Consider the following 8,377-nt stretch of genomic DNA (forward strand, 5'->3'; position numbering starts at 1 on the left):
CCTCCCCACCCCTCTTCCTACTGATGTCATTGGTGCCAACATGCACCACGACTTCTGGCTGCACACCCTCCCCCTTAAGGATTCTGAAGACATGTCCGAGACGTCTCGGACCCTGGCACCTGGGAGGCAACAAACCATCCGAGAGTCTCGCCCATGTCCACAGAACCGCCTGTCCGTCCCTCTAACTATAGAGTCTCCTATAACTAGCGCTCTCCTCCTCTCCCCCTTTCCCTTCTGAGCCTCAGAGCCGGACCTCGTGCCAGAGACCTGGTCACTGCAGCTTACCCCTGCTAGGCCTTCCCCCCAACAGTATCCAAAGCGGTATACTTATTGTTGAGGGGAACGACCACAGGGGATCCCTGCACTGCCTGCTTCCTCCCCTTCCCCCTTCTAACTGTTACCCAGCTACCTCTGTTCTCTGGCGTAACTATGTCCCTGTAGCTTCTATCTATCACCCTCTCAGCCTCTCGAATAATCCTCAGTTCATCCAACTCCAGCTCCAGTTCCCTAACGCGTTCTGTGAGGAGCAGGAGCTGACTGCATTTACTGCAGATGAAGTCGGCAGGAGTATCGGTGGTCACCCCTACCTCAAACATCCTGCAGGAGGAACATTCCACTGCCTGCGCTGCCATTATGCTACACTTAGTCTCCAAAACAAGAACACTGTTAATTGCTTTCTAAATTGTCATCTTTCTCATCTCTTAAAGGTTCTCAGGGCAGTGATTAATATTATTGCATTCAGAGTTATATATTATTTGTAGCTTTGTCAATAATTTTGGGATTTACAACAGAACTTATCGTGTATGAATCTATAACCCGTGTGGGATATTGCCTTTGCTGACCTATGGAGAGATGAAATAACATTTCACAAATTATTGCAACATAATGGTCAAGTAGAAATATTCACTGTTGTTTATGGGAAGTTGCAAAAAGCTTGCAGTAGGAAAAGCATTGTCTTGTATTAGTATTACATTAAAGAAGGTGTGACAGAATGATCAATAATGTACACAGCCTGATTGACATCCCAGGTGCCGTGATACAAAGAAATATATCTAAATATATTGTTGCACTATCTATTCACACAGCGCATACTCCTTAAAACCTTTCAATGGTTCCAACAACAATTTGCTTTTATATCAAGGCTTCAATATAATGAAATGCCCCAAGCATTTCAGAATGATATTAATTTCAGAATGATATTTCATGAAAGGGTTATTCGGATGGGTGGTCATGGAGATAGGTTTTAAGGAAGTGGCCTGAAAGGAAAGCAGATAAGGAGTGAACAGTCATCAGATATGGGGCCAGATGCTGGACTGCATTACGGCTAAGTAAAACCTCATGCTTGTACTTTGAATCCTCTTCCATATCACGCCTACTTGTTCGTACATATCTATTTCCTCCTTCAGATTTGCCAAAGGTTACTTTGCCAATTGAACCTTTCCAAAGGCTCATCAAAATATTTTCCAGACATTTTAAAATCCTAATCAATTTAAATGCACTAAAATAAATTTTGTCACACCTTCAAGATTCACATCTGGAACAGTGTAAATGTGACATCCTTTCAAATTGGATTGCAATGTTCCTATGCAAATTTTAAGTCCATTTGATCATTTTGAGCCTGAGATTCAACCAAATTTGTAAGTCTGGCTCCAAAATAAGGTTTTTTGAAGTTGTTATTTAACTCTGGGACCAAACAGATGAACTGAAATGGCCTTTTCTGCTCCTGTACATTCCCGTTTAGAAATAGCTGTGTTAAACTGCATGTGTGGCTTCTACTGAGTAATACCTACCACTTTTAGCTCCTGTCACCTAGCCAGTCACTGGGCACAGCTTCGAGAGAGAGAACAGCTGATCTGTGAATGGCAGTGCAACTGAATCTAAAGCTAAGCATGAGTGAATTAGCCCAAGCTGAAAGTGCAGAACAAACTGGACTGATTTCATTCTTCAAAAATAACTGTCCACTGCAAATCACAGAAATAGGGAGGATTTGGATAAAACATGATAGGCAAATCAATTTAAAACAAATCTCTTTGTCTTTAAACATAGACGGGTCTGGTCTTGTTAATGCTTTCAAGAATATTTAGTACAAAATTTTCTTAAGTCATCAGATTATTTTAAAATTAAAATTAGTTTATCCTTTATTAATTCCAGCAGTCCATTTATTCCTAATTTCCAAGAAATGGTATAAATAGTACAATACTTATAATATCTGCAATGGATAATGCCTTGATTCAATTACCATTGTATTAAAATGTCCACATTTGGGTTGGTTAATTACTGTTACCAATGTTAACTTAGAAAAGTGAAAGAAGTTAATATTAATTGATCACTATGTTACCGTATTACTTATTATCATGATAGTGACAGAGAAATTTAAAGTAGGAAGTTATCTGAAAAAATCTAGAACAGATTTCTCCCAAATGTTTATAAACCTCCAGTAACTCTGATCTGATCACAATTAGTTGATTAATTAGTTATTTAATACTGTCTTAAACTGAATTTTTAAAATCATTACATATCACGGTTCTGATTCTCCTCAGTAATAGGAGATATTCTATTAAATTAAAATGTCCTCTCTGTTAGATGTATTTTTAAAAATCTAGATTTCATTTTCCTTTTGTTTACAGAACAGGCAATTGAACATGTTAAATATAGGAAAATCATTTCAGCACCTTTCCAGTTATGCCCTTTCACCACTCCTATTTTTTTCTTTATCCTTTGTGCCCACATGACCTAATAACCCCCTTTGTAGGAATTGTTCTCCAGTTCTGTAACCATTAAGACACATGGCAAATATAATAACTTTGGTCCTCAATTCAGACCTTTGCCAGTCTGAAGTATATCCTTCCACTGTGATTTGTATGCGTCAATTTTGTCAGAACCTGAGTCCATTACGTAGAGTTGTGAATGGCAGCAGAACGTTCAACTGCCTGTTTTAGTGAAGGACGTGCAAAGGAAAACTGGCAGGCACTCTCCTGTCTCGTACATGAACATTTTTGTCAGCTAATTACAGAGCAGTGATGCCAAAGGCAATGGCCCAGAATATCCTGCCCTTTTGACTGGAGAAGGAAAGATATACCACCTGGAGTTGCAATGGCAATCTACAGGGTTATTTATTGACCTATATTTAAAGGGCATCACAATATACAGGTTGTGTATATTACAGCTGAGGCTTTCAAAGAAAAAAATTACAAATGTAATCATTTTTTTACTGCTATCACTGTCCATTTAAATTCCCCTTCCCACTCCCTCTCCGTCCATCCTCGGCCTCCTCCATTGCCACTGCAAATCAGACTGCATGTTGGAGGAACAACACCTCATCTTCCACCTGGGCAGCCTACAGCCCAGAGGATTCAACATTGAGTTCTCCAATTTCAAATGACCTTCCAACCCATCCCCTGATTCTCTTTCCATCCCTTCCTCCTTCCTTTCATTCCACCGATTGATCCTTCCTTCCATCTACCAACTGGATTCATTCCTCCCATTGACCAAACAGGTCGTACCCACCACCCTGTGTTCATCTATCCCTACCCCAACACTCCAGGCCTCCCCCCACCCAAACCCGGCCCCTCCCTTTATCTGCAGCTCCCCCTGCCCAGTCCTGAAGAAGGGTTATACCCAAAACATTGACTTTATCACTTCCTAATGCTGCCTGGCTTGCTGTGTTCTTCCAGCCTCCTGCCTGTCTAGTTTGGATTCCAGCATCTGCAGTTTTTTTTTGTTTCCAACCAAGTTTGAGGCATCTCAGCATTCCGAGAGTTAAAAGCCTATGTTTCTTGACCAATTATCCATTCTCGGTAACAGTGAAACTTGTCTCTGTCAGGTCACTATCTCAGAAATAATGAGGACAAATGTAATCCTTATTTCAAGATGGGGTCAAATCGGGGGCGGTTCCAGAAATGGGGGAATTCCTGAGTGACCGCAGAAATGCAGCCTGATAAATGTTACAATTCCCAAAGATAGCTACCAGAAATGGCTGCTGCCTTTAAATCTGGGATATCTTCATCAGAATTTTAACTTTGGTGGTGGCATATATGTGTTCTTTATCAATTATTTCTGAATTATAATTTTACCTGGATCAGCTATAGAAGCATGCATCATCAAAGATATGTGAATCAAGGCCTTTTGGCAAAGTTCAGATCATACAAATAACGAGTGTGTTGGCAGTTCACAGAGGTTACAGCATTTGGTTAGGTCGTTAAATGTATCTAATTACATCTAAAAAATTGTGGTTGATTTGTTCACCATACCATATGACCATATCATTCTTTATGCTCCTAGTTCCTGGTTGTCTGTCTGGAAACTGCATTTTTGAGGTTGTTTTTAGCAAATCTTTTACAAATCATTCTTAGGATTAGTAATATCTTCATAATAGGCAGTGGGATTTAGTAATAAAATCTTTTATGGAAAATTAGTGACACACTACGGTGGCACAGTTGTTAGCACTGCTGCCTCACAGCGCCAGAGACCCGGGTTCAATTCCCGCCTCAGGCGACTGACTGTGTGGAGTTTGCACGTTCTCCCCGTGTCTGCGTGGGTTTCCTCCGGGTGCTCCGGTTTCCTCCCACCATCCAAAAAGATGTGCAGGGTCAGGTGAATTGGCCACACTAAATTGCCTGTAGTGTTAGGTAAGGGGTAAATGTAGGGGTATGGGTGGGTTTCGCTTCGGCGGGTCGGTGTGGACTTGTTGGGCCGAAGGGCCTGTTTCCACACTGTAATATAATCTAATCTAATATATGTGCGTGAAATTCAAATATTCAACATTGAGTACAAAGGATAGGAAAGGAAGATTAAAACAAAGAGTTGATTTTAACTTTTGGTAATGGTGTTAAATAGGCAGAAGTAGTCAGCCTTGCAGGTTACACCCTGTCTGATTTTCCTGTCACCTGATCTCACTCACAACACTGGCACTTGTCTATGGGATGCCAAAGTGGAAGATGTTGTTTGTAATGAAGTGATGGACAAAGTGAACACTCTGCCACAAACTTGAATGGTATGGAAACCATGGTGAGAGAGAAGGAACAAAGGAAACAGGAGCAGGAATAGACCGTTTCACCTCTAAGCCTATCCAACCATTCAACTACATCACGGTTGCTCTTTTACCTCAACTTGTTGCAATATTTCAATAAGTTTTAGGAATTACAATATAACACGTAGATAGTCATATATGGATGTAGGTTTGCTAGCTGAGCTGGAAGGTTCGGTTTCAGACGTTTCGTCACCATACTCGGTCACATCATCAGCGAGCCTCCAGATGAAGCACTTAGTAGAAGACTCACACCACTCCATCCACTCTACCCAAGAATCCCTGAAGACCATCAAAGACACCAAGATAGAAGAGGATGAAATAATGGTCTCCTTTGACGTAACAGCCTTGTTCACATCCATCAACATCAACCTGACCAAGGAAATACCGACTACACTATTAGTAGAACCAAAGACACATACACCAAACACCACCAACGTCATCAGCAAAGACAACATCGTCACGCTAGTGGACCTATGCCTTACCACTCACTTCACCTTCGACAACAAAATCTACCGACAAACCAATGGAAAACCCATGGGATTTCCAATATCAGGGTTCTTTGCAGAGGTAGTAATGCAGAGACTTGAACAAACAGCTCTGCCAACCATCCAATCCAAACTTTGGGTCCACTATGTGGATAATACCTTTGTCATCACTAAATGAAACAAATTAAAGGAAACCTTCAAGACCATCAATAACATTCTTACTGACATAAAATTCACTAAAGAGGAGGAAAACAACAACGACCTGCCATTCCTAGATGTCACAGTAGAGCGAACAGCCAATGGGGAACTTCAAACCAGCATCTACAGGAAAACAACACATATTGACCAAATACTGAACTATAGAAACAATCATCCCAACACCCACAAACAAAGCTGCATTAAATCATTATTTCAATGAGCCACCACACACTGCAACACAGAGGAACTACGCAGAGCAGAGGAGAATCACCTATACAGTGTGTTCAAAAAGAACTGGTACCTAACTAACACTGTCTGCCAATTGATCAGCAACAAACCCAAATAAGCACCAAAACACGTCTAGAAACCCTAGCCACTCTCCCCTACATCAAAGACATCTCGGAAATGACTGCCAGACTACTTAGACTTCTTGGCATCATGGTAGCCCACAAACCCACCAACACACTAAAATAGCAGCTAATGAACTTGAACGACCCTATACAGGCAACAAGCAAAAATCACATCATTTGCAAAATACCTTGCAAGAACTGTAACAAACATTATATTAGACAAACAGACAGAAAACTAGCCACCAGGATACATGAACATCAACTAGCCACAAAAAGACATGATCCATTCTCACTTGTATCTTCACATATAGATGAGGATGGACACCACTTCAACTGGGACAACACATCCATCCTAGCACAAGTCAAACAGAGACACGTGTGAGAATTCCAAGAAACTTGGCATTCCAACTGGAACTTTATTAACAAACACATTGACATAGATCCCATTTACCACCCCCTGAGAAAAAGAACTGAAATGACATCACCACAGGAAATAGCATCACCATACGAAATTACATCACCAACCCAAGGAAACCTAAACACATAAATAAAAAGCGGGCCATACCACCATTGCTTCATCAGGAGGCTCACTGATGATGTTACCTAGTATGGTGACGAAATGTCTGGAAATGAACCTTCCAGCTCAGTGAGCAAATCTACATCCTGAACCTCAATCTGAGCTACAAATCTTCTCAAAACTCAGTAATATTCACGTATATTCAGACTACTTCATTGTTACTAGTGTGGCCTACATGTGACTCCAGACACACAGCAACGTGGGTGACTCTTAGCTGCCCACTGGGCAATTAGGAATGGGCAATAAATGCTGACCTCGCCAGTGACACCCATATTCAATGAATGAATAAAATTTACTCCTGTACAGTCAATGTATTGAAGGATGTATCCTTCTGCAGCGCATGATGATATGTGAGAAATACATTCACTGCCAGATCTGGCATTTGTCTGAAAGTGTGATTATCTCAAACTCTGGAAATCTGTAGACATAACAGAATCACATAGACTACAGGCTACTTGCCCAGAAGGGCCTAATGTAGACAAGAAAGCTCCCTGATGGTATTAGGAATGTGTGCTGATTCCAAAGAAAGGCGAACAGATAATGCTGAATATCATTAAAAGATGGATTGGGAGTTCTGCAAATAAATGATGGGGCAAAACGTTCAAAGACATTCCACGATTTTGTGAATACAGTTAGATTGCTCTGTGTGTATGTGTGGAAGTTTCCAAAATAGTTATTTGTCCCTGTTTATAAAGTGCCAGTTTGTTCCAAACTTCAGCATTATTGTTGCACCTTTACCAAAGTTGTTGAAGAAAGGCAGAACATTTGAATGGATGCCAGTGTGTCAAAGTGCCTTTCAAGACTTGAAAGCTGTACTGACAACTGCACCAATTTTAGATGTACTGAATTATGCAAAGCCATTTAAACTGGCTGTTGATGCCAGTGACATCGGTGTGCAGCTGTTTTGACGAGATGGGCACTGAATGGGTATCAGTTATTTTTCAAAGAAACTGACCACATGTCAGAAAAAATATTCCATGGTGGTGAAGGAGATGTAGAGTTTGTGGTGGCTCTGCATCCTTTTGAAATATACATCAGCAACAATATGTAAGAAATTGTTAATTAAATGAACCACAGTCCTTTGAATTTCTCAGAAAAAATTCAGGACAAGAATTTATGATTGTTTTGGTGGAGCTTAGTTCTCTAACCCTGTAATTTGAAAGACGTTTATGTGCCTAGAAAGGAAAATGTTTTAGCAAGTTCTTTATTATGACCACATTTGAAGGGCACAGTGATGTGGTGTCCATGGACTTATGTAAAATATGGTTGTCGTGTAATTCATTCTATGTTGAATGGCACTATACTATTACTGTTAGTGTGACATCAGAGTAGTGTTCAGATAATTTTCATGAATATTGAAAATGCCTCTTAACAATGAATTTTCATTCTTCTTTGGAGCTAGTGTGATGTTAGGTGTATGATTTGTATGTATTTTAATCTCATTTTATTTTAGATTTTGAATTTTGAACTGCAGTGTGAATACACAAGCTTATCTTGGCTTTGTGAAATCTTCTATCTGATATTTTTGGCAGCGCGATCAATATGTGCATCTTTAGGTATTGTCATACTGAATGAGATTCATGCTGGTGGAACAGTCTACAGACTACACAAGCAAATCAGTCAAAGTTGAAGATATTATTAAAGTTGATCTATCACACATTGATCAGAGGCAGTGTGAATACAGAAGTTGCAATTAGCAATTGCTAAAGATGAGTTCATTCATTTTGGCCATCAGGAG

The 8,377-nt window shown here is 40.3% G+C and overlaps 1 pseudogene; it reads left to right on the forward strand.

Annotated features, from left to right (window-relative positions):
- Positions 1-5,254: 5,254 nt before the first annotated feature.
- Positions 5,255-5,932, forward strand: LOC148146745 (uncharacterized; annotated as a pseudogene).
- Positions 5,933-8,377: the final 2,445 nt, after the last annotated feature.

The sequence above is a fragment of the Chiloscyllium plagiosum genome, unplaced genomic scaffold (assembly GCF_037043375.1).
Source record: "Chiloscyllium plagiosum isolate Xiang-an unplaced genomic scaffold, Cpla_swu_hap1 HiC_scaffold_19, whole genome shotgun sequence".
Taxonomy (NCBI): domain Eukaryota; kingdom Metazoa; phylum Chordata; class Chondrichthyes; order Orectolobiformes; family Hemiscylliidae; genus Chiloscyllium; species Chiloscyllium plagiosum.